Below are 27,164 nucleotides of genomic sequence, written 5' to 3'. Positions count from 1 at the left end.
GCAGGTGACATCCCAGGTGCCAGGGCCGTGTTTGTCACACTGACAGCAACAATAAGGGCTCCAACATTACTAAATTGGGTCCTGACTTCCAGAAGGAAAATCCCCCTTGGCATCACTGCATCCCAGCATGGCACCATCATTGGTTTAACCAGTTTCCCAGTCTACATAACCAGTTGATCCTGCCTGAGGTGTGTGCATCAGTATTTATTAGAGTAGATTCTCATGTCTTGTGTTTACTGAAGAAAAATCTCTGCCTGACACTTTTCGTCCTTTCTTTTGCTGTTTCTTTCTCTGAAGGGGTGGGGGGGCTTGCTGTGGCAATTTCTTTCACATGTTGAGGCTGTTGTTTTTCTAACACAAAACACTATACATTTCAAAAGCTTAGTAGGGAAGAGATATTTCTAAGTCATGTTTCTTGCCAGAGGAGTAGTGAACACTAAATGTTGGCTGTAGACAGTGCTAGACTTGGGATTTGGTAGTTAACCAGCAAAAATATTAAAACAGGCAAAGTCTGTCATCATGTAAGAGACAGCTTTCAACTTTACTAAATGTCTTTCTACTCACAAAGTTAATGGAAACCAGTCACAATGATAAAATCTGTGATTGTCTTAAATAGAAAGAATTCTTGGTTCCTTGTGGTAGAAAGGGGACTGGAATTTAAATTCTTGGGCTTTCCCTCCTCATTTTTAATTTCTTTCATTTGATTAAAAGAAAGTTTTTAAATGAGCAGGCCAATGCAGGAAGAAAAGAGAAACATACATCTTAGCAAGATAAAACCCTAACCCTTTTTAAAAAAATACCCAAACCGTGCAATTATGAGAAATCCAACAGGCCCAAAACATGTGGACCCAGAGCAGATAGAGAAGGTAAACAAAACCTTGGGCAAAAATGGGCAAATGCAGGAATGTTACTGGAGAATGCCTGATAAAAACATGACAGGAGAAACCACCATGCAAACCACTTGCAGCTCGGGAAAAAGAACAGCAACCAGGCAGAGATGGGAGCTGCAGATAACAACGTGGGGAAAATTTCTGAGAGAAATCAGGGAGAAAAATAAGGACAAAGAGAAATCTAAGAGATTAAAATGTGCTGAAATGCCAACAGAGCAAAGAAAATCGTGAGGGAAAGCAATAGTGAGAAGATGGAGTTGAGAAGCTGTGATAGCGCTGGAGTGCCTCCCCAGCCACTGATCATTATGAAAGGAGGAGAAACCCCACATCTTCTGCCTCACCTTGGACATTTCTGCCCAAAGGAGGAGGGTCTACTATGACACAGTGCTGCTGTTTCAGCCTTGCTACAGCTCAAATCTGGAGAAAACCTCAGGTCTTGTTGTCACTTTGTGAGAGAAGCTGTTCTTTCAGCTCTTTAACCTGGTACAACACAATCCAGGCTCAGTCCCCTGCTCGGGCTCTGAGACAACAGCAGTGGCCCAAATAACAAATAGCAGAGTAAATTCTGAGTCTTCTCATAGCATCAAAACTGGATGGACTGACTCCTTCTAGCCTAGGACAGATAATATTGGCCCCTGCATGGAAGCCAAAATTCAAAGTCAGCTGGTGTTTAGTGCAGATTTTTGTCTGCCCTCTGGAATAGTCTTTTAGAGTGATGAAAGGGGAAGTAATATTTTCTAGCGTATGAAAACTTCTATTGTAAAAATGGCCTAATCTGGTCTGTGCTAGAATGAAGCCATGGCTCCCTGATGTTTTACACTGACAAACAGAGACAGGCTCTCATCACAGCACACATTAACCCACTGACCTTGACACCTGCCTCACCTACTGGTGAGGTCAGCTCTCCCATATCTCAGCTGGGTCACCACAAGGTTCTTCTGTCTTAATTTGGTGTCCTGGAGGCTTTTTGTAGTGGAACTTGAAGGATCCAGAGTCTAACCCAGGTTAATGACAAACCAGGCTGGAATTAATCTGAGAGCTTTGCCAGAGTGGTTTAACAGCAAGATAACCAACAGGTTATCAACTATGGGCATTTCTTCATTCATGGGGAAGTAGAGTCTCCAGTGAGTGAGACTGGGAGAAGCTTCAGGGAGGATTCATGCCACCCTGAAGCAGGGACCTACAACAGGTGAGTCATGGTTGCTTCTCTCTTGCTCCATGGACCAGGATTTGTTCAGCTTTAAACATGCAATGTTCATCTGGCTCATGTTCAATTGGAAACATTCACCCAGAGGACTTTGACATGTTTGGGTCAGGTCCTACAAGGGCTTGTGCAATTGGAAATAAAATTTGCTGGGGGAAAAACAATCAGTAAAGCCCTTTTATTTGGAGGAATATTGCAGCTATTTGGATAATTGGCTGAATATTTGGAGTCTGTATTGCTACTCCTCCAAATTATAAACTCTTTCTTTCAGTCAGGATAGGGGAACCATGTTAGGGAAGGTTTCTCAGTCCAGGCTAGAATTATCAAAATAAGGGAAACACTCCAACCACAAGAACTGAAAGGTGCTGCAGGGATGATTGTTCCTGTTGGAAGAAGCTAAGCTTCATTTGGGAGGCCAAAGGAACATCTGAAAGCCAAAGACACAAACCTGTCAAAACGGCATTCACCAAACCTGAGACTCCTCTCTGTCTCTCCTTCTCCTGATGCTCTCTGCATTTTACTGAGCTGTATCTCAGCAATGTTAATGTTACAGTCTTAAAATACCCTGGTTACCTCTGCAAAAGTTTAATTTCACTTTTAAAAATGCCTCAGCAAGTGGTCAAGTGTAGCTGGCACTCATTTATGCTCTTAGATGTTTCCCTTAAATGTTTAAACTTAGTAATTCCAGGTAATTTTGAGAAATATTGATAGTTTTTCTAGTTTTTAGTAGTAATGGACAGTACATAATTACTAAAAATGTAATATTTTTACACCTGTGTTCTTTTATGATAGTGTTACTCCTGTGCAAAATTAAATGTCAGCAAGAGAAGAGTTATTCTAAAATGCAATTTAACATAAATGTATTATTGCACTGAGGAGGCAGTATGGTGATTTAATATGGTGACTAGTCACACCTGAGTAACTAAAGAGTTTGTTTTTACAGGGAACCACTGAGTTTACTAAAGAGAGGGGAAAGTATTTTATTACAAATAGATTATCTTGGTGCTTTCCTTCAGTTTGGTGCAAAACTTAATTTATGCAGAATTTATGGCAGCTCATTTCTAAAATTCTGTTCAACCCAGGAACACCAGGTGCTGAATGAGTGCAGAAGAATGTTATATATTTTTTTCATCTAGAAATTTCTAGAAGGAGCCTAATTTGCTGACACTTCAAATTCAAAAAATTTCTGTCATTAATTGGAGTCAATTGCAATGCTGAAGTTCTTATTCTGACTGGGAAAAGTTCTGTTTTACCTGTGGGTCTTTTAAAGGCAAGCTTGCCCACAGATATGTCCACTGTGTCCTCTTTATGGGGAGAGAGGTGTGAGAGGCTGCACAACTGAACCACAGATTAGAATCTGTCATTTATGCCATCCTCCATTTTTTCTTGTTTTTCCTACTTGGGGAACCTCAGCCCAATAACAGCAGAAAAATTCTTCTGTCTTTCAGGACAAAAGAACAGTGTGCATCTTCATTCTACAGAAAATTGTTCTGCTTTCTCCTGAAATGGCCTCTGTAACTTTTTTTAAAACTTCCTTATTTTCCATCAATGCAGTTTCCCTTTGCTGATTTCTTGCATCAGACTATTCACTAGATAGGAGGATGTAAAAGAGAATTAAAAAATAAAGAAAAAAAAAAAAGGATCTGTTCCCAAAGACAGTGAAAACAATGGGAGTTAGAGAAACTGGCATTGACAAAAGATTTTATTTCCCTCAGGAGAGTACGAATGATCCTAGCCAAAACTTTAGAAAACAAAGATTCCAGTAATAAGTCCAACACAGCAGAACATAAACTGGTATCACATTTAGGTTCTTCCTTCCTTGCTAACAGTGGCACACACCTCAGATTATGTTGATGAGTGAGGTGAAATTGTCATTATTGCAATAACTGCATACAGCATAGTCTTTAATCTTGCTATGGGATTTTAGGCTGACTACTGTACATATTGCTGCTGGCTGCTGAAAGCTGAGGGTAACCCCTAAAAAAAGATTAAAATCTCCCTTTTTTTCAGCTTTGGAAATTACAAACAGAAGAGCCTGTAATGTAGAGACACACAGAGGGAAATTATCTGAGAGAGGCTTTAATAAGCTAAATAAGTTCATCCTAATGTAGATTCATGTCTTCATTAATTTAGTGGATGATTTTCAGAAGATTGAGCTTCTCTTTCTCTGGAGCAGGCAAAATGCAGCTAAACTCACCCCCTGCTGATTTGCTATGGGGAAAATCATCTAGAAATCACTTAATCTGAAAGCAAAAATCCTCTTATTTGGAAAAATACTGCCTTGAATGAGCTAAGCACAGGCAATCGTGTACAGAAGATGGTGGTTTAGCTGGAGATTTTCCTGCAGCACAGTCCCTCTCTGCTCACCATGGCTCTCCCTCCCTGGCTTTGGGAAGGAGCTGTGGCTGTGTGTGCTCCAAGGAACCCACAGCTGGAGTCTGACACAGCAAATCCAGTTTGGAGAGGGGCTGGGAACACAAACCCTGTGCGGAACACCTGAGGGAGCTGGGGGTGCTCAGCCTGGAGAAAAGGAGACTCAGGGCTGCCCCCATCACTCTCTGAAATGTGCCTGTGTCACCATAGGACATGAAAGAACACAAGCACACACCGCTGTTCTCAAGGTGAAGAAAAAAAGGGGAGTTTATTTTCTGACTCCAACACTTATAGTTTTCCAAAAGTGACAGCGGATTGGAGGGTGACGGTGCCACCCCTCCAATGACACTGGTCAACCCAACAGTCCATCGAATTTCTCCTCCTCCATGAAAGAATGCAAAACAATGATTTATTTACACAAAGTGTGTGAGAAAGTTCGCTACAAGAATGTCAACATCAGAAGGCTTAGAAAATCTTAAAAAACCAGGGTGACATCCCTGTGCTCAGCTGGGGCTGGGCTCTGTCTCCAGCAGCACTGACACAGCCAGAGCACACAGCCTCAAGGGAAATACAGGGTGGATAGCAGGGAAAAGATTTCACAGAAAGGGGATAAAGTTCTGGAATGGAGTCCCCATCCCTGGGTGTGTTTAACAAAGCCTGGATGTGGCACTGGGGGCCAGGGTTGGGTTGAGGGGTTGGGGCTGGGTTGGACTCCATGATCTTCAAGGTCCCTTCCAACCCAGAAATTCTGTGATTCTGTGAATTCGCGTGAGGGGGAGCTGTCCCATGGGGTCACATAAAAGAACAAGCAGGAATGTCTCAGGAATGCCAAAGCCCTGCTCCTGAGGAGCTGGCTGAATGGCAAACCCCTGTTTCCATCCCAGCTGCTGCACAGTGCCCGTTCAGCAGCAGCCAGCCCCACAGCTGCTCCTGGGGCATGCACAGCAAGAGCTCCAGCCCAACCCATCACCCCAGCATCCCCTGTGCACTGCAGGATGGGCTGGAGCTCTGGGGGGAGATTCAGAGTTGTACAAAACTGGTTTAAAAAACCCCAAAACGTACTCTGGTATGGCAATAATACGCACTGGCTGAGGGAAATTTAATGCAAAGTAACAGTTGGCTTGGATGATTTTATCTTCTCTGGAACCACTCAGATTTGGGGAACTGGCTGCCTCTGCACTGTAATAGCTTTAGGGCGGCTGTTTGTAGGGTTTGTTGAGAGGTTGTGGTCAGGAAGGTTTTGTTTGCAGGTGCTGTGCCATAGGTCTGAATGGAATTCTCTGCATGGGCTACTTCATTCCCCTTATTGCACTTTGAGCATAAAAAGTACATGAATTCTCTTCATAAACCACATGAATTCACTTAAATAAACAGGTCCTGTATCTCAATGTTAATCTAAGAGTGCTACAAACTCTCTTGTTTAACAGCAGCCTAACTCTGACATACTTGTTTTTGGTAAGCTGGATTTCAGAAGTTGATTTCAACTTCCCAAGTACCAGATATTGCTCTTGCAATTAAACACTCTTCTTTTTTTTTTCTTTCTTTCCTTTTTATTTTTTCTTCTCCCAAGGCTTTTTAAAATATGCCCTGATTAAAAGCTGTCACATTTCAGTATTGATTGCCCATGCAGCTTTTAACTGATATTTTTATTATTTTGTTTCATGGTTTTGACAGGATGCTGGACATCTTCATTTGGAGGCTCACTAAGAACCTAAAATCTTCTATTTGATTGCCAGGATCTTTTTTTCTGATTTCATATTCACTGAAAATGATCAAAAATAATTTAGCTGCAATACTTGCCTACAGTAAGATAAAGATATTTTTCTGTGCAATGCATACTTACATGATGGTCTTTGCTACAAGACAGACAAATATATTTTCTAGGATCTGATATGGGAAGCTGCATGAGGTTATTTATGCTTTGGTCTCATTTGATCAGGTTAAAGACTTTTTTATCATTTAGTGGCTCATTTGTGTCTGGAATCCCTGCATCTGTTGCAGCAGAGTTGGTGCCATGGATTAACTGGTGAATTAGCATCAGGCCTCAGTGGTGAAGAATGAGACTTTCTTCATCCCCTCCCAGTCTGTAAATGGTGTTGCTGGTCCAAATCCATTAATGGTTTTGCTACCATCCTCCAGCAACGTGGGAAAAGAAAAGACAAAGACTATTCATGTCAACAAGAAATTGGGAGGGGGGAGCAAAACAAAACCAAACCAGGCTTTCATAATCAAAGAAATGTCTCTGTCCTTATACAGTGTAAAGCAGGATAAAAAAATTAAAAGTATTTATGATTCCCCAACAATAAATATGCCTGTAGTGTGAAAACCAGCATCAATAACACAGAGATAACTGACATGCCATTTTAACTGCATATTTCAGTTGAAAATTTTGAAAAATCACCAAAAACCTCCCAGTCTGAGGTATACAGAGCTTGTGTTCACACTGTCACATGATGGATGCCTAATGGTTTCTTCCAGACAACCAACCTCAAAATATCTTAGACCTTATTGTGTTGTTGGTGTTTATAATTTCTACTGTAGTCAAGCCCAAGTGCCAAGGGCCACAATTGTGCTGGGAATGGCAGGAAGAGAGAAAAAGCAGATCCTGCAGTCTGAGCAAAACCTCCTCTGTCACCTGTTCCTTCCTCCAGCTGATGGTTTGTGCTTTCTCCAGCCTGACTCTGCAGTGAAACCTCTCTGAGATAAGAACAACTTGTTGCTGACACACCTGTGTGTCCCTTTTAAAGGGTTGTTGAATGAATAAACAACAATACACTGAGTAGAGCTTCAAGTGTTCCTGTTTGGAGTTTTGGGGTTCTTTGTTATAGAGGGAAAGGACTCTGGTGGCTTTTGGAGAATTTATATTCAACTGAGTTTTTTTGGAATCCACAAGATACAAGCCATAATAACCAATAAATTATATCTTCTGTGCTGTTGTGTAATTCCATTGTAACTCTCTGGAATTCTATTGAAATTCTTCTTGGAGATGCCTCTGTCCTTTGCTGGATCTGGCCAAGGAATTGAATGTGGGCTGGTGAGGAGCATTAATGCAGTGGTGGAACATGTCCACTCACCCTATTGTGATTCCAGGCAGCCAGCTTCTTTTCCAACATCTCTCTTAGAGGCTGTGGCACTTGAGTGAACCAGCACTGGAGTCAGGCAGGGCTCTAGAAGCCAACCCACCTTCTGCTGCCTGACTTGTGAAAAATACTTACATAGAACCATAGAATCACCAAGGTTGGAAAGGACCTTCAAATCATCCAGAGTTCTACCATCCATCCAGCACTGCATCCCTTAAACCACAAAGCCTCCCCTGGCGCCTGGAGCTGCTGGTTATGAGGAGGAGCCTCGCCTGAAAATGGATGTGCTCACCTGGAAATGGATGTGTTCACTCTGTTCCCACCACTCTGCTCCAGGCAGGGGCTGCTTTACCCAAAAACTCTGCCTGAGCAGCTCTGACCACCCCACTTAGGAACTTAGGAACTTCTCCCTCAGCACAGCTGCAGTGAAATTCACTCCTTTAAAAATAGGATGCAGGCACATCTTAACCAGGTACTTGAGAAATCGAGGCAGGGAAAGCCCTTTGCTGTCTCCAGCCTGGTGCTGTGAGTTGTGTGGCACATCAGTCCCTTGGGATGTTCTCTTGCATCCCCATCTCTTGAAGCCCCATCCCTGCTCCTGGTGTGGCCAGCCCCACCTCCTGAGCTCTCCCCTGTGTCTTCACCCTAAGTTGCTCTCTCTAGATTTTTGCTGCCCGATTCTGCCCCTGCCCACTCTGCCTTTCACTAAATCTGCCTGTGAGTCGCTCAAACCCACAGAGCCTGTTCATTTCTTCACTCAACCCTGTCATGATCAATTGTTTCAGCTACTTTGAGTTTTCTGTGGAACGTGTTCCAGTTTTATTTCCAAGAATGCAGCATCACCAACATTTTTCAATTACTCAGATAGGTTTCAGGCTGTCATCATCTCCATCTCCCTGGAAGGAATTACTCACACTTGCCCTACCTCTGGTCCCACTGACACTAATGTGATGACATTGCCTGTGCAGAGGTTACTTCCAATTCCAGCAGGAAGGAGAGAGCAGGATCCATCCCTGCTTTGCTGCCTCTGCTGCCATGTGGAGCAACGCTGAGCTGCTCAGTGCATCTGGTTTCAAAACAAACCCCTCTACAAGAGACAAATATGTTAAACCTTTGGAAGACTTATTTCCAGGTTTCAACAACATTCTCTTCAGAAATGAGCACTTAATGGAGTTCATTTAAGGTTGTTGAAGCCACAACTTGCTGTCAGCACTGTTCACCACTTCAGTGGCTCAGCTAGAGCCTCAGCTGCTGTGAGCCAGCTCAGTGCTAATGACAGAGTCCTCCTGATTTACATCAGCTGAAAATCTGAGCGAGCCTCTGCCAGGCTGACAGCCCTCCTCTGCTGGGTTCCAGTAGCTGTTTACACGCTCACTCAGTGCAGACACAAGTAAAAGCAGTTTTTCTTCTGACGCTCCTGCCTGTGCCCTGTTTTTACCATCAAACCCAGGCAGCGTGGCAGATGCTGCAGTGCAGTGTCCTCTGCTGCCTGGGCAGGGGGCAGGATTGGCTTTCCCAGCCCTGGGATGCAGCTGGAGCAGCTCTCAGGGGTGCCTTGTGCTCCCCTCTCAAGGGCTGCATTCGGGGTCTCCTCTCCTCATTCCTCTGGGAAGTGATGGGAGCAAATCTCCATCTCTCACTGCAACCCCTGCTCCTGCACTCCCTGGCTTTGCTCCTCTGGGCTGAGAGGCAGGACCTTCATTTTTTCAATCCTGACTTCATTTTTTCAGTTCCTTTACATCCATTGGGATTCTTGCTTGCTGCTGCTGTAATTTCCACTCCTGCTCCCAAATTCAAGAGCCGCAGGTCTTGCCAAAGCCATGGCACTGGCCCATTTCCAGCTGTCCAGGTTAAAATTATCAACATTTTTTTTACTTCAAGCCTTTTATCATCTTCCAAAGTTCTGCCCTGGCTAATGCTGTGTAGCCTGTAAAGCCTGTAAAAAAAAAACCCAAAACTGTATCATCAACTTCCAGAGCCAAAGCCATGCAAAATGGCAGCCATCTGCTCCATGGCAAACTGGCAGTGCCCAGTAAGCTGAGAAGTGGATGATTTTAGGGAGTAAAACCACAATGCCTTCTGTCATTTATTTCAGTACTAAAATTAATTTTATTTTCTTAATTTTATTCTCTTTCCCCCCCGCCAGTTTGCCACAGAAATTTGCTGAGAGCCATCACGGGAGGTTTTGACCCTCTGGGTTATTGGGTTGATGAGATGTCATGTTTTCCTCAGATGGAGCTCTAAAGGGAAGTGTTGTACATGACATGAAAAAACTGTGGGAGCTGACAACAATAAATCTCACTTAGAAGGGCTGCTGCCACCACAACATTTGTGATTTCTGAATTTAATTTTAATGTACAGATCTCACATTTTTGTGTCAGTTTTTAAGGGCATATCAGGATATTGTGCTCCAGCACTGTATGTTAATGGATTCCTGCCTCCCTCCAGGAAAAATGGAATATTTAAATGGAATATTTCTTCTCTGAGCTTTCACGCACTCTTCTGCCAAGTCAAAGCAGAAAGGAAAAACTGTGTACAATGTTTTATTAGGCCAAATGTCAATTTGTTTTTCTGAAATCTTTACCAATCTCCCTGGCATTTAATATTAAAACAGAGCAAAAAAAAAAAAAAAAAGGGCAGAGAAATAATAAGGTTTTTATTTCAGTCAGCAGTGCCAGAGACATCCAACAGGCCATGGTAGATGGAGCTTCATTTTTCTCTTATAGAGGAAAAGGGGGCAGTGAAAGATGCTGGAGAAGGTGGACAGCACCTGGGTAAGAAGGAAAGGTGTAAAATCACATTGTATTTTTGAGCCTTTTAAGCCAGCTTTCATTAATTTCTGCTGAATCTGGCTAAAGAACAGCACACCTCCCATTTGGTCAGACCTGAGTCTTTCCCTGGAAAGATGAGTTTTTTCCATATACAAAAGGATTTCAGTTTCTGCCTCACTTGGGAACCTTCCCACATTTCCAGCTCACTAGACAGCGCAGCGTGAATGTATGTGGTGGTGTTCACAGGGGTTCCAGGATGAGGGAAGAGATGAGAATTTTGACTCTATGTTTCAGAAGGCTGGTTTATTTTTTTTTTTTATGATATATATTATATTACAACTCTTCTAAAAGAATAGAAGAAAGGATTTCATCAGAAGGCTTGAAAGGAATAGGAAAAAATGGAATGAAAGTAAAATCTTGTGACTGACCAGACAGTTTGAAACAACTGGACTGTGACTGGCCATTAATTAGAAACAACCACATGAGACTAATCAATTATCTACCTGTTGCATTCCACAGCAGCAGATAATCATTGTTTACATTTTGTTCCTGAGGCCTCTCAGCTTCTCAGGAGAAAAAATCCTAACAAAATTATTTTTTCAATAAATTTGATAATAAAATGTGTCTGTGACAAATGTAAGCTGAACTTTTTTACATATTAGCCTTGTTTGGTACTTGGTATTTGAAACAAATCAGCACAGGCACCTTGGTCAGCCAGAAAGCCCAGCTGAGCCAGGTATTTCATTTGAAATAAGAGCTAAATAATTTGTAAACTTAATTTCCAAGACAGAAACAGGTTTGCTTTTTGCTTCCCAAGAGCTGCGGAGAGACTTGGATAAGCAATGCTCCTAAGTATTCAACACAAGAACTCGTATCTAATCCAGATTTGGTTGAGACAGGGACAGCTCTGTGCCCACAGTTACCTGGCAGCAGGATTTGTGTCATATTAAGAGGTGCCCAGCAAGGCTCAGAAGCATCAGCTGCGGATTTAGGTGACATCTATGAGTTGTGACTCTTTTGTATTTTCAGTTACACTGGGTTTAAGCTGGAAAAGGAGCCTGGATTTTACTTAAAAGGTCTTTACTGCAGAGGCTCAGTGTGTTAGCAGACTTTGAGACCACTTTTGTCCACTGGGTATTGCAAAGGGATTCAGTTTGGGGCCTTAGCCCATGCCAGGGGTGTGTGGGGAACAGAATTCATCCTGTTTCACTGTGAGCATGGCACAGGCTTTGTGCATTGGTGCCATGCCCAGACAGTGGATTCTGTTACGAAAATATATGTTGGGATATGTTGGATATGCTCTGAAAATATGCTCCAATACCAGGCCTAAGTGCTATATTCCTGTTGGGACTGTGAATTGCTGCTGCTGGAGCAGTTCTTTCCTCTGCCCCTGGCAAATGGGGCTTTTACCTCTCGGTGTTGACTTCCCCTGCTGTCGAGAGGGCACTGAGGCATCTCAGTGACAGCAGGACAGGGCAGCAAACAGTGTAAAACAGTGAATCTAGCCACTTGCCCAGGAGTTATTCTTCCTGATGCATAGGAACATTTTTTTCCATTGAGCTCCAGTTAAAAACCTACAGGCCTCTTGCACTGAAATCCCAAAGAAACCTGATGTCATGGATCATCCCATTATATTTTTTCCAGGGCTGTAAAAGCATTAAATCATCAGAGGGAGGTGAGAGGTGCTTGAAAGCAGGAGATTCACCCTGATTCTCCATCACTGCTGCCTCCCCCTTCCTCCTGCCCATCTAAATGTGACAAAGGGGGCAGGTCCCTACAGACCTGCTCTGAAATGAGCCCACAGCCTGCAGGCACAGGGACAGACCCCTCTGTGCAGTGAGGCGCAGACCCAACCTCACTGGGAAAAGAAGATTTTCATAGAGCTAGAAAGAATACACATCCATGGCAACACAAGCAAGAATTCACAATTCTTCCTTTAAAACAGCACAGAAATGTGTCCAAAGGATGGAGGTGCTCCTTTGCCTAACTCTCTACCTTTCCGAAATTATTTCAGCCAAAAGTACAACTTCCAACAAAGAGCTTTTTGCCCAGCTCAGATCTTTTCCATCTGGTGTGGTCTGTGCAGGATCCATTTGTATTTGAGCCTTCCTGGCTATCAGCCCAATGAAGTGATCTGGCTAGGATAAAAGAAAATGGTGAATTTACATTTCCCCCTTCTGGCATTCTTACTTTCTAGGATATTTTTAGTAATAATCCTGTTTACAGAAGAGAGGTTCCCAAGGAGTTACCGTATGTTAGACAAAAAGAATAGCCATAGGCAAAAAGTTGACTTCAAATATATTTCAGCAGATATTTATGTTCCAGCTAGCTCCAAATTTTCTCGTAAAATATCTGCTTTCCTCTACCTAGGGGAGGAAAGGATCATTTGAGGAACAGAAAGTAATTTAATAATTTTAGCCTTTTATTTTTCTGCTAAAAATACTCCTGGATTTGGCCAAAGGAAAAAAAAATATTTTCAACAGAACATCGGTGACCTCTCCAATACATGGATAAGTAATAAAAGGATGGCATATGGCCCAAACATTGTGCAACCAAAGAGATCTTCAGGCATTTTAAAGCCCTTTCTATCACAGGAGATAGTGTTTATTCAAATTCTCTTTCATCTTTTTTTTTTTTTCCCCTATGCTTTCAGAACCCAGCTGAAGTATTGCCACAGATGATTCAGGGAAGAAGGAAAGGTACATCTCAATGGGCTCTGGCAATGAACCCTTTATCACCCCAAGCTTTCTGGGAATGCCACATTCCTACAGGGGATTAAGAACCACCAGGCAGGAGGTGGGGTTTAGCCCCTGTCTCCTCACTGAGACTTCAAGGCTTGCATGGAGAATTGTGGTTTTCGTTCTGCCTTCTGCTTTGGGTCTGAGTTCAGCACATGGACCTCTCCAAGGTCTGGTGTGACGGTGTTCACAGGGGTCTGAGGCTGAGGGAAGAGATGAGGATCTGACTCCGTGTTTCAGAAGGCTTGATTTGTTATTTTATAATACATATATTATAAAATATATGTATTTTATATATATATTTTAAAACTATACTGAAAGAATAGAATATATTCTATGCTATACTGAACTACACTGAAAGAATATATATATACGCTAAAACTATAGAAGAAAGAATAGAAAAAAGGTTTCATCAGAAGGCTAGCTAAGAATAAAATAGAAAGGAAAGAATTAATAACAAAGGTTTGTGTCCTGGCTCTCTGTCCAAGCCAGCTGACTGTGATTGGCCATTAATGAGAAACAACCACATGAGACCAATCCCAGATGCACCTGTTGCATTCCACAGCAGCAGATAACCATTGTTTGCATTTTGTTCCTGAGGCCTCCCAGCTTCTCAGGAGAAAAAATCCTAAGGAGAGGATTTTCCATAAAAGATGTCTGTGAGAGTCTGGAAACGTGAGGATCCTGTGTTTGGGTTTGGTCTCCTCCTGCTGGAAACCTGTCACTGCCTTTGGTGAACTGTGATCAATGTGTGTTTAACAAACCACAGGGAAGCGTGCAGCTATTCTGTACCTTTCACCAAAGGCTCTGAAAGCACTGCACAAATAAATAGCCCAGCTTTATAACCATTTCTCACTCCAGGTTTTCTAGATAGCAGGAAAGCTGACATCCAAGTGGCTTTCCCACAACCACACATCAAAACTGCGCCAACTTGTGAACAGAACTAATACATCCCAATTCCAGCTCTAGTTTCATTCTCAAACAAGATTTGTTATTTCTGCACTGCTTATTTATGCAAATTTGCCATAACTGCTGGCCAGGGATAGACTTGATCATTTAGAACAATGTACCCTTTTTTTAGCTTTTAATTCTTCTTCCTCTCTTTAACATGAATAAATGAAACGGATAAATGTGAGTAATCAGAAGAGAAGGTGTGCAAGGAAGAGGAGCAACAGGTTCAAACACCAAGGGCAAGTCCCAAACCGATGCTGGCTGCTCCCGACCTGGCACATCACCTTTGGAGGTGATGGCTGCTGCCATGCTGATCATAAAGCTGAGAAGAGGGGCAGGAAAGGTGTTAAACAAGAGAAACTGGACACAAATCCAGTCCTGGTCGAAGCAGATGTAATTTGTGGTGAGAGAAGCAAGGCTGAGCACTTTCGCAGCAAAAGCAATTTTGTTGTTGTTCTCTGGGTCCTGAATTCCTGCCCTGCCATGTAAGAGTGATGTCCAAGGCCAAACAGTTATTAATAATACTCGTTAGTTAATAACGACAGTAGTGCTATTGGAAAATTTCAGGTCCCAAACTCACAACTTAGTGCCAAGGTAGTCACTTCCCAAACTGACTTCTAAAATTAGAAGCAAACAGGCCCCTTCTAAAGGCAATAAACAGCACTTTAATTGGACTAAAACCTAGAAATCTGTCAGCAGCCAGTTGCCCTGGCTCCCCTGTGTGATCAGCAGCTTTGAATGCCTTTTCCAGGGGCCGTGATGTGATCTGATGTCATCACAACAAAGGTGTGACCAAGCAGGGCAGCGTGCCCTGCTGGCTCAGGGCAGGGCTGACGTGGCCCAGACTGGGCTGGGCAGAGGGTGGCACCATCAGCAGGGCAGAGGGACAACCCTGGGCTGCACAGCTCTGGCTGTGGCTGGGACCACGTGGACAGGGACATGGAATAGCACCTTGGGTAACTCTCATGTCAGGGCCACATGAAATGCATGTTACAATTCATTTTCCTTGGCTGAACCAGTACATTTTCATCCATTTGTTGTGTGATGGAAGACTTTTAAATGAATTCTCACACATCTCAAAAAGATGCCAAGTGTCAGCCTTGTGGTACAGAATATCCCATTGAGAGAAGTGATGCCCTGGTAGCATCTCCCCTGGCAAGAACATGCTTATAGGGAAAAAAAACCCAAATAAATGCACAAACCTGATGGGATGAGTGTGGTGGTGTTCACAGGGGTCCCAGGATGAGGGAAGAGATGAGAATCTTGACTCCATGTTTCAGAAGGCTGATTTATTATTTTATTATATATATTATATTAAAAGAAAATGATATATTAAAACTATACTAAAAGAATAGAAGAAAGGATTTCATCAGAAGGCTTGAAAGGAATAAAAGGAATGATCATAAAATCTTGTGATCATAAAATCTCAGACTCAGAGTCTGAGACAGCTGGACTGTGATTGGCCATTAATCAGAAACAACCACATGAGATCAATCACAGATGCACCTGTTGCATTCCACAGCAGAAGATAATTATTATTTACATTTCATTTCTGAGGCCTCTCAGCTTCTCAGGAGAAAAGATCCTAGCAAAAGGATTTTTCATAAGATATGTCCATGACAGATAAGGAAACAAGCCTTTTTTGATTGAGCAATACTGGACAAAATTCATGATACAGTCTCCAGGACACTAGAAATAATCAGCAGTACCTGCAGATCTATGCTACTGTTTACACTTTGCTTACTTTTATTGCTATAATTTTCATTCTTGAAAGAAAAGCAAAATATTTCTCTAAACAGAAGTGAGTGTTTTACTCTAAACTACATTCACAGAGCACAGGAGGACACGGCCCTTTTCCTGCTTCCCAGCAGACACACAGCATCACCTGCCACAAGGCTGTCACCTGGCTGTGCCTCGGTGACCTCCATTGTGCCATTTACATCACTGCAAACTGATCCTCAGCTGCAAATGTGCTCAATGCCAGGCTCCAAAGGAAAATAATAATAAATTTCAGCAGTGTGCCTGTGAAAACATCTGATTTGCTGGGCCCTTGGAATAGCCTCTATTTATAAACAAAGGAGGGGTTTGGTTTTTCTTGTCCTAGAAAAACACACTGGAACGTTTCACCACCGTTTTCTTTCACTTTAATTAGCAAGCAAAGAGGGAATGTCGAAGAGCAATTATACAAAATATATACTGTGCTGATTAGGGATTTCTTTTCTGTAGCATGGAGGAGGAAGCTTGGAGTTCACATTAAATCTCTCTCCCCCTCTAATGAGATATGCCTTATCCAACCCAGAAAGATACAATTAACTCAGGAAAGAATGCAGCCACTTTCTCAGGGGGGAAAAAGCAGAAGGGAGAGAAGGAAGGATTCATGATAAAAGGTGAAGCATGAAAGGCTGATCCTGCAGATCCTGAGTGTGTATCTAATTCAAAAGAAACATCCTGAGCAGCTCCGGACCTTTAAATAAGTTTAACAAGGCTCACACCTGGTCCTAAATACTTGTGGGTTCCAGCCTAAATCACCTCTCTTTCTGCCTGGAAGTGCTGGGACCTTTTGATTCCCCTTGCCCAGGCCATGGTTGTTTGGGAATGAGGAAATCAAAGAATTGGGAGAGTGAGCAGGGGCTTAAAGGGACCCCAAAGGCCACCCCCAGTGTGGGCTGTGATGCAAAGATTGTGTGATAAAGCAGCCCTGGGAAAGCTGGACAGGGAATCTTGACAGGGGCAGGCAGTGATAGGACAGGGGGGAATGGATTGATGCTGAAGGAGGCATCAACCATCAAGATTTAGATTAGATATGAGGAAGAAATCCTCTCCTGTGAGGGTGGTGAGGCCCTGGCACAGGTTACCCAAGGCTGCCCCATCCCTGGGAGGGTTCCAGGCCAGGCTGGACGGGGCTTGGAGCAATCTGGGATAGTGGAAGGTGTCCCTGCCCTCGGCAGGGGGCTTGGAACCAAGGGATTTTTAAGGTTCCTTCAACACAAATCCTTCTGTGATTCTGTGCTTCAGAAGGATTTGGGTTCCAGCTCCAGCCACCCCTTGGCCACCCAGCTTCCCACAGGGAATGGATGCCCACCTCAGCCCAGCCTTACTGCTCATTTGCACAACTTCAGGGTGTTTTGGGGGTTTTTTCCCCATAACATTTGTTATTATTTCCATTTGAAGAAGAGGCACGGCATCCCTCTCTCCCCTTGCCCCTGGCCGCGGGCAGAGTTAGAGCGTCCCGGCTGGAGCGCGTCCTCTTCCAAATCCCTCCTCAACGGGGTCACAGGGAAAAAAACAAACCCCAGCAACAGCCCAGGAGCACAAATTGGACCCAGAAGGGCAGATGCAGACTGAGCAGGAAGCGCTGCCCGAGGCGAAATGAAACAGCTGTTGCCATTGTTCTGTCTCTGCGCAATGCGCGGCCGGGCCGCCCGGCAGCTGCTCGCAATTACCGCACATGAAAGGGGGGCACGGGATTAGGCGAGTGACGAAAAAGCGAGGGGACCGCGAGATTTATCACCGAGAGGCCGAGCGGCCCCGCTCCGGAGGGCGGCGGCGGCCCCGGGACCCGCCCGGCCCGCGGCGAGCCCCGGCAGCACCGGGGATGCTGAGCCGGGATGGGCACGGACAAACAAACCCGGGATGCTGAGCCGGGATGGGCACGGAGAAATAAAGGATAACACGGAAAAACCGGGGATGCTGAGCGGGGATGGGCACGGACAAACCCGGAGATGCTGAGCCGGGATGGGCACGGACAAACCCGGGATGCTGAGCCGGGATGGGCACGGACAAACCAGGGGATGCTGAGCCCGGACAAACCCGAGGATGCAGAGCCGGGATGGGCACGGACAAACCCGGGATGCTGAGCTCGGGCTGAGCACTGACAAATCCCGGGGTGCTGAGCCAAGACTGGGCCTGGCACGGACGAACCCGGGGATGCTGAGCCCGGGCTGGCGCCGACAGACCCGGGGATGGGCACAGACAAACCGGGGATGCTGAGCCCGGGCTGGGCACGGACACAGACAAACCCGGGATGCTGTGCCAGGGCTGGGCCTGGCAAGGATAAACCCGGGGATGCTGAGCCAGGCTGGGCACGGACAAATCCAGGGGATGCTGGGGCTGGGACTGGCATGGACAAATCCCAGGATGCTGAGCCCAGGCTGGGACTGGCAAGGACAAATCTGGGGATGCTGAGCCTGGGCTTGGACTGGACAAATCTGGGGATGCTGAGCCCAGCTGGACACAGACAAACCCAGGACGCTGAGCCCGAACTGGCACGGACAAATCCGGGGGTGCTGAGTCCAGACTGGGACTGGCACGGACAAACCCGGGATGCTGAGCCAGGATGGGCATGGACAAATCCCGGGATGCTGAGCCCGGGCAGGGGCTGGCACGGATAAACCCGGGATGCTGAGCCCGGGCTGGCACGGATAAACCCAGGATGTTGTACCCGGACTGGCACAGACAAATCCAGGATCCACGGCCGGGGATGTGCCCAGAGCCAGGATCTGCTCAGATCCACAGAGCCGCAGCAAATCCTTAATTTTTGGTGTGATCCTCCCCCGAGGGATCCCACCGGGACCGGGCAGAACCTACAGGCAGATTCCATCACCTCTCTTCCCACAGTAAAACAACAAGCAGACGAAATACAAGTTTAACATTCCTTGTGGAATTACTGCAGTTCTCCCATGTAATCAGAGTTGCAAAATAAAAACAAAACAAATAAAACAAAACAAACCTTCACAGCTTTCTTTTTTTTTTTTTTTCCAAGGAGTGATGAGCATAAGAAAGGTTTTTGGGAAGGTGGAGCATGTGTTTGCCATCTTCACTCCTGATATGGAAACCATATGCTTAAATACCCCACCAAACATGCACAATATAACACTCTTTTTTATTAAAGGTGGTTTCATAAAAGCTATCCACCTTCTGTCCACTGGTGACTCCCAAAGAGGTCACATATTCTTCATTGCAACTATCAGTACGTATTTGGGATAAATTAAGCTCCAAATAGACTGTTTCTGATTATTACTGCCAAGGGAGCAAGAGGCCGTCTTATTTTCCCTCACTGATAAATTAAAAGAAATGTAATGGGTGATTTCTGCAACCTGTAAAAGGGCAACAGCATCTGTGACTCATTTTGTGTCACTTTAAAGAAAATTTATTTTATTAATTTGGGCAGAGTATAAAGAGAATATACTTTTTTAAAAAAAAAACCCAAAACCTCTGCTGCTAAAGAGAAAGAAGCAGCAGCAGATCTGCCCCATCCCTGGAAGTGTTCAAAGTCAGGCTGGATGGAGCTCTGAGCAGCCAGATCTAGTCAAAGATGTCCCTGTCCACATCATGGGAGTTGGAACTAAGTAATCTTTAAGACCACTTCCATCCCAGGCTGTTCTATGATTCTAGAAGAAAACCCTGCCTCAGAAAAAAATATTTTGCAAATAAAAATTGCCTAAAGTGTTATTAGAAGTGCAGAAGCTCCTTCCTGCCTCTTAACTTTGATGGGTTTTTCTCTGGCAAATAGAAGATCTCAATATGAGATGGCTTTAAATAAGTTCCATCTCACTGATGAAGGATTTGATGAGCAGCAAAACATGAAAAAAGCAGAACTGAGATTGAGGCTGCTCCATTGCTCCTCTTGTTGGAGTCAAAAGGAACCAACCAAACATCCCTGGTGTGATCCTTACAAAGAACTACATAAGATTATTTTCTTCAGGTCCTTCAGGTTATAAGATCATTTTCCTGCCAGGAGCAGCCCCATTTTGTCAAATGGGTTTTTAGTTTATGCAGCACCCAAAAAACACCAACAAAGAAGAGCAGGGAGAACGTAGAGGGAGAGAGGATGGCAATTTCCCATTCTTCAAACCAGAGGTAATGGCAGCAACCACAACATAAACACCTTTGTCTGGACTGACAAGCAGGAAGTGGAGAAAAGATCAAAAGCAAGTGGGAATCAAAAGGATTAAGATATTGAAATTCTTCTGTTTTGCCACAGGCTGTCACCCTAGCTCCACGTATCACTCAGCCAGACAGGAGCACTCCGTGCACAGCAAAGAAAAACAGCTCTAGACGTCTGGAAGCTTGCTCCTCTTGAAATTCAATTGGTTTGCAGGTTGCCCACAACCTCAACTCCCCTACTTGTAATTCAGAGAGTAATATTGAATAGTAATTATAATATCTAATTATTAAATAATATATTAATTTTTGTAAGCGATGGCAAATTCTGTGGGGCCTGGCTTGTCAAGAGGGATCTGCCTCAGCTCTGGAGTGCCAAATGACATCTTTTCTGCTTCAGGCTTTGCACATAGACAAAGTTGTTGCTTGCTTCTCCACCAGGCTAAGTTGTTTTGTACTGCTGAAGCCCTCTGCAAAGACTGGGCATTTTACCCCTGTGCTACTCCAAGGATCAGGGCCCAGCACAGTCCTGTGCCTCTGAGCATCTGGATCCTCCTCACAATCTGTGACTCATCCAATTGCATTTTTGTCACCACTAACGCCAGCCCTGCCCCATCCCACGGGCAGTTGTCCACCTTGCACACCCAGCAGGTGCCACCTGCTCCTCTGCTACACACTTCAGGAGTCACTGGGGCTGGATCCATGAAGGCACTCAGGTTGCCCCCTGCTCTTTCTATATTTTGGACAAAACCCCCCTTTCCTGGTGGAAAGATAGTGGGTGGTGCTATTTTCATGACTTGCTGTGGAAAACATGGATGGATGTCCAAGCTGTGAATGAGAAAAGAGGAAAATGTGTGTTTTTACAGGGTATCTGAGATCCTGACAGGAGGTTGGAGCCAGGTGGGTCTTGGCATCTCCTCCCAGGAAATCAGTGTCAGCACAAAAGGACCCTGCCCTAAGCTGTGCCAGGAGAAGTTCAGGTTGGACATTAGAAGGAATTCCTTCTCAGAATGGGGTGTTTGACATGGGAGGGGGCTGCCCAGGGAGGTGCTGGAGTCTCCATCCCTGCAGGTGTTTAAGAAAGGAGTGGATGTGGCACTCAGGTTGGCAAGGTGGTGTTGGGTCATGGGTTGGGCTTGGTGATCTCAGAGGTCTTTTCCAGCCTCATTGATCCTCTGATTCTGTGGTTCCTAAAACACAATAATGCCATGTTTGCTCTTCTGAGAAAAGGGCAAAAACCTGTGAAATGCTCATCAGGATATTTCATTGTTGAAGATCCATTTTGTTAAAATACTGCTCTTCGAATATGTTGGTTTTCTTCAGTAATAGTATTTTAATTTGTGCCTAGTTTATTGATACTCAGAGCCATCATAACTTATGATGGCTCTGAGTATCAAAAAATTTGTAAAATTTGATCACTAAGTAAAACATCATTGTTTTACTTAGTGATCAAATTTTCACAAATCTCTGGCCTAGCTGTGACTTCTGCAAAGAAAGATTTGATGATCTCATCATGCCCTTTCTCTCCTTTTGCCACAGAGGAGCTGCAGTGTCAGGCCTGGAGCTGCTCAAACCATTCAGATTTGGTTTTCATACACAAACTGTTCAGGTTTGTTTCTCTAAGTGATTTTTTACTCTGAGCTGTCTGGTTTTGTCAAGTGGAAGCTGGGGCATAGGGAGGTGGGATTATTACTCAATGTGTTTCTCTAAACCTGATATTTAATAAGGAGTTCCATTGGTGCAGGAGGAAAAAATACTTTTCATAGTCATCAGCTAATCAAGATTTTCCAAAGTCGCTCTGGAGCTACAGTAAGAAAAAGAAAAAAAAGGATTTTAATTTGACTCTGTGGTAAATTACTCTGATTTGGGAATGATGTATTGTGAAGTTTGTTCGTGGTGGCAGTACAGGCTCCTGCCTGTGTATTTCTTTATTTCATATTTATTGTATTTCTATATTTGTGTGTTTCTTTATTTCATGCTGCACATAGGGAAACCTCCTGCCTAATTTTTGTACAGCTGCATCTCCAGTGAAAGGCTACTGATGTCTGAATTTGCAAGTGATGTAATGGCTTGGGGAATTAAGCCTTATTTTTTCCTTCCTCTTTACCTCCCTGTATTTGCTTTATTTTGTTTTGTGCTATGTGAGCCTTTAGTCAAATATCCCACATGCACACTCATCACTGGGGCAGCTTTGAGCACAATGCATGGGCATGTCTGGGCACTGCATTAATGCATCTTCTCCTGGTCTCTCTGTAGATTATCCTCTGTTAGAATAATTTATAACTCCAGCCCTTTGTGTACATGCTCCCATTCTGAAAATGTAATGGGCCTGCTAATTAAACAGTGGTTTAAGAAGTCAGCTGATAGCTCCTCACAGCATCTAGGAATTAACCTCACCTGGGAGCAAGCTGCTGGTTGAGGCTCAAGTGAAGCTTAGATAAAGGCGGGCAAAAGAAAAGACATCAAAGAAGAAGTCACCACCAAAACCTCATCCTCCACAAATTGTAGGTGTGGAAACGTTTTCCAGCCACAGGGATCCTCCCTCCACTGGATTTCCAAATAACTATAATCATCAGAATTCCCTCTTTCACCTCCCTCTGGCCTGATTATCTCATCTTTCTCATTTGAACTCGCTTGTTATGGGCAGTACATTCACTCCTCTCCTCTTTATTACTTTGATCCCAAAAAAGCCTAATTTGGCTCAGATGGTGCTAATTTAGCAGTGCAGAGCTGTGGGACAGCAGTGTCCTGGTGGGCTGCTGTCACCTGTGAACAAAGTTTTGTTCCTAATCTGAAAGATCTCCTTGGGGTTTGTTTTATGTGTCATTTCCTGCAGCTCCCTCGGAAACCACGGCTCCAAACTGGTGTATGCAGAGCACAGGGCTGTCTGATACCTGAGCAGTGCTTGAAATTCGTGTAAACTTGGGGAGTCTAATGTTCAGAAGCCTAAAATCGTTTTGTTTTGTTTTGTTTTTCAAATTAAATATTGTTCTTAGCAGAATACATGGAATAAACAAAGAAATCGCAACCCGAATTAGGCTCATTCTGAAAAGCTTCATGTCAAAATCCAGATACCAAAATCACAAATCACTCTGGATGTAAATTTTAGGATGTTGACAGAGCATATATTATGTGATAAAGAGTATAGTATGGATAAACAGCTGAGATAAGGAGGTGATTTAATTCTGCAACAGATAAGCAGGGTGAATTTCAAGGGCTACTCAGGGAATTCATCCAGCTCTGTGGGATGGAACAGTATCACTCCTTAGTATTACTAATGCACCTCAATTCTTTCTTCTCTCTCTTTTATTTCTTTTTTTTTTTTTTTTTTTTTTTTTTTTGGTGTGTTCACAATTCTTAATAATATGTTTGGAAACTGATTAAACTTACAAATCAAGACCTGGGGGTTAAAGGCAACCCTGTCTAACTATCTTATTATTTATAAAAAGATTATCATTAAATATCTTGCAGAGAAATTTTGACCCACTGCAGAATCTGAAAGAAAAAAAAAAGTGCAGGAAAAAAAAAAGGCTAATGTGTCTACTTTTTAATTAAATGTAAATATAATTTGTAAGGCTTATGGGTTTTAAACAGAGAAAATTTACTCTGCATAATTTCCTTTCTGGTTAACCTTACAGACAGGAGTGTAAGTAGGGTTATTCAGAAGAATTTTGTAGCTATTAAGGCAGTCACCAGCTCCAGATCCATTGCTGCAGATCACTTTGGACACATCCAAGGTTTCACCTGAAGTGAAAGTTCCTAATTAACAGTGACAACATGGTGATTCTGAGCATCAAAACAAACCTTGTTCAACAACCTGGTTTACAGCTTGTTGGGGATGTCAGCAGATTTTTCATCTTTATTGCTGCAGACAGATAACAAGGCTCTGATCCTCGTGTACCTCATGGAATGGCTCAAACACACAAAAGTGAACTCTTGGTTATTTTAATGTGACAAGTAAATATAGCCCAGTTACAAACACAAAGGCAGGATAAATAGGCCTGACAATACAGCAATGCCTAAATTGCTGCCAGCTTAGTATTAAAAGTTCTGTTGTGGTTTCTGGTTCAAAGAGTCCCATAAAAATCAGAGTTAATTTAAAACTTAGCCATCCATGGGAGTATTTCTTATTCACACAATACAGGATCTCTTGCACAGGTCTGTTTATATGCTTCAGCTATGGAGAAATTTTCATTTCACTTCAAGAAAGTACCCATAATCAGTCCAGAAAAGTGATTAAGCACATGCTTAACTATACACTTTATTTAGGTATGTGCTCATTACTTGTCAACATTTCCCCCTTTTTGAGCTAGTTGCTTCATTATTTGCTGCTTTTTAAAGTAACTAATTCATAACAAGATTGTGATACCTGGTTACAGTAGATCAAATGTAGAACACTACTGGCTTTTGTACCAGATCATCATCCAGCCAATATGAAAAGTTCACTAATTCCAAAAGTCCACATCACTGCCTAGAGACCCTTGAAATTCCAGACTCCCCTATGGAAATCCATGAAAATTTTCCCTAATTTCATCAGGACATCACCTGCCAGTCCATAGCAGGCAAGAGGAGTGAGGGAAGGTATTCTACCAGCAGGCAAAGGGTCACCAGCCCTAGAGAGACACTCCAGGAGACCAAATGCCAAGAATTACCAGGCTGATTTAGAAATTTGTGGGCTGGTTGTGCAGTGTTTGATCAGCCCTGTCAGAAATGAAAGATGCTTCCACCAAATGGACAGAAACAAGCAGGCATTCCCAATATTCAGACACGCAGTTACTGGCAAAAGGGACCCCTGGAGCTCTGCAGCCTCGGCTCCACCTCAGAGTGGGGTCAACACTGAATGCAGAACCAGCTCAGGGCTTTGTTCATCTCAGTCTTGAGATCCTCCAGGAGTGGAGAGGACCTTTCTGGGCCCTCTGCAGTGCCCAGTGAGCCCAGCCCTGTGTGCCATGAGCCCTGCTCCCCTCCAGCAGCAGCCAGGCACATCTCGGCCCAGCTCTCCTTTCCCGCTCCCCTCCAGCAGCAGCCAGGCACATCTCGGCCCAGCTCTCCTTTCCTGCTTCCCTCCAGCAGCAGCCAGGCACATCTCAGCCCAGCTGTCCTTTCCTGCTCCCCTCCAGCAGCAGCCAGGCACATCTCAGCCCAGCTCTCCTTTCCTGCTCCCCTCCAGCAGCAGCCAGGCACATCTCAGCCCAGCTCTCCTTTCCTGCTCCTCTACAGCAGCAGCCAGGCACATCTCAGCCCAGCTCTCCTTTCCTGCTCCTCTACAGCTGCCTGCTGCTCCCACCGACTTCCCCAGCTTTTCCCAAAGCCCTGCTGCTGCTGCTGCTTACTTGTAACTCCTAGCTCACCCTGCAGAGCCCTGCAGAAGGCAAAGAGCTCCTAAGTAGGAACTGCTGGCCTTTCCCACCCCAGAGACCTTTCCTGGCGCCGTCATACGGACACCACATGCTGTGTCTGCACTGCCAGGAAGCTGCAAGCCAGAGCCCTGCTCCCAGCCTGATCCCAGGGCTGGGAATGGGGCTGCAGTGTGCTCAGACCCCCAGAGCCCCCTGCTCTGTGTGCCCTTCTCACCCACACTGGGGTGGGAAGGGGCGGAAGCTTTGGGGATGTGCTGGCCCGGGCACAGGGCAGGGTGACGTGGATGTGCACAGCCAGACCAAAGAGCAGGAAATCTTTCCTGCATGGATTATTTTGCTGCAGCTTCTGTGCCCAGAAACACGCCAGGGCTGGCACCAGATTAGTCAGAGGAGGAAGGGAGGTCTGGCAGGGATGGTGCCTCACCAAGTATCTCCTGCTGCTCCTTCTCTTAACCTAACGAGCTGGGGCTCCAGGCAGTGGCTTTTGGTGCCTTTCCCCAAAACCAGTGTCTCTTGGAATGGGATGCTTCCTCCTCAGCCTACAATAAAATTGTGAGCCAGGTTCTCCAGGCTTGGTGCACCCTTGCCCTGCTGGAACTTCACTGATGGGGGACACCAGGACCCACCAGCGTGGCTGAGCTCTACAAGGGCTGTGCTCTCACCTTCCTCATGGCCAGAGGGACTCCATGGTGGATGCTCTTTCTCCAGACCTCCTTCTACCAGGGGGAGAAGGGAAAATCTCCACCCCAGTGTGCAGAAAGAATTGAAAACGTCCTTTCTCACATTCTGCCCTCTGAAGGAAGCAAGCACAAAGCTGCTGTGAGGAGTCACCAAGAGCCTCTGCCCAGCTCTCTGCTGCAAGAGGAAACACCTCTTCTCCCCAAGGAGCAGGGAGCCAGGGCAGAAAGGCAAGCTCCCAGCTGCCTGTCTGGAAAGACCAGCAGGGCTGTTAGGAGGAGGAGGAGGAGGGTGTGGGAGAGACAGAGGCTAGCCTGTGATCTGGGTGTGAAAGAATCCGCAGTTGGGCAGGATCAATAAAACAGTGCCAAGGCTGGTGACGAAGGGAGCAGAGAATAGGATGGTGGAGAGTAAAAGAGAAGGAGCCCCCCTACGGCTTCTGAGAAGAGAGGGTAGGTAAAAAGGGAGCTCTGATACCACCAGGCCCACAGGAGACTCAATGGGTTGTCTCATTATTATGGTGAACAGAGAGAGCTCATGAGCTGGGAAAGATAGGAAGCTTTTATTTATTTTTTTTTAAAGAGCACAGCCTCTAGGAGGGTTTTTGCAGCTCAAATGCTTTTATTTTGTGCCAATTACTTATACAGGGTCTGCATTATTCCCGTAATCAGTCTAAATGAAAGTCAAACATGAAAGATTTCTAACAATGAGCTAATTGGAATGCCATTACCATTTAGATTTAATAAGGTATTTGTAATAATAAACTTGCCTCAGTCTATAGAGTTGTCTTATTCCTGCTCAGATCTTGTGAGAATGTAAGGGTTGACATTTGTCATTCGTTCTGCAAGACATTGGATATAACCTTCAAAATGTTTTAGTCTTGCAGTGCTTAGTAAATGTCAGGGACAGAAACAAAATCTATAGCCTGCTATTGTTCTGGCTGTGTCAGGCTCAGAGCTAACAGGAATTGTGCTACAGCTCAACAGCAGATTATATCCCACATATCCTCCTTTATTTGCAGTCCAAACATCTCGTGGTTCAGAACGAGTCACTCAAAGTCCTCTTATGCAGCTTCATTCATTATTTGCATTGAGTCTTGCTGAGGAACTTCGGGCCAGTTCCAGCACTGCCAGGTACTACACAAGCACCAAGAGCCTTGCATAGCTTAAGATCTAAGTAATTAAGTCAACACAGGCTCTATCTTGAAGCCAAGATGTCCCATCTAGAGAGGTAAAA

This window comes from Melospiza melodia, chromosome 9 (assembly GCF_035770615.1).
Source record: "Melospiza melodia melodia isolate bMelMel2 chromosome 9, bMelMel2.pri, whole genome shotgun sequence".
Lineage (NCBI taxonomy): Eukaryota > Metazoa > Chordata > Aves > Passeriformes > Passerellidae > Melospiza > Melospiza melodia.
This window is presented reverse-complemented; position numbering follows the sequence as displayed.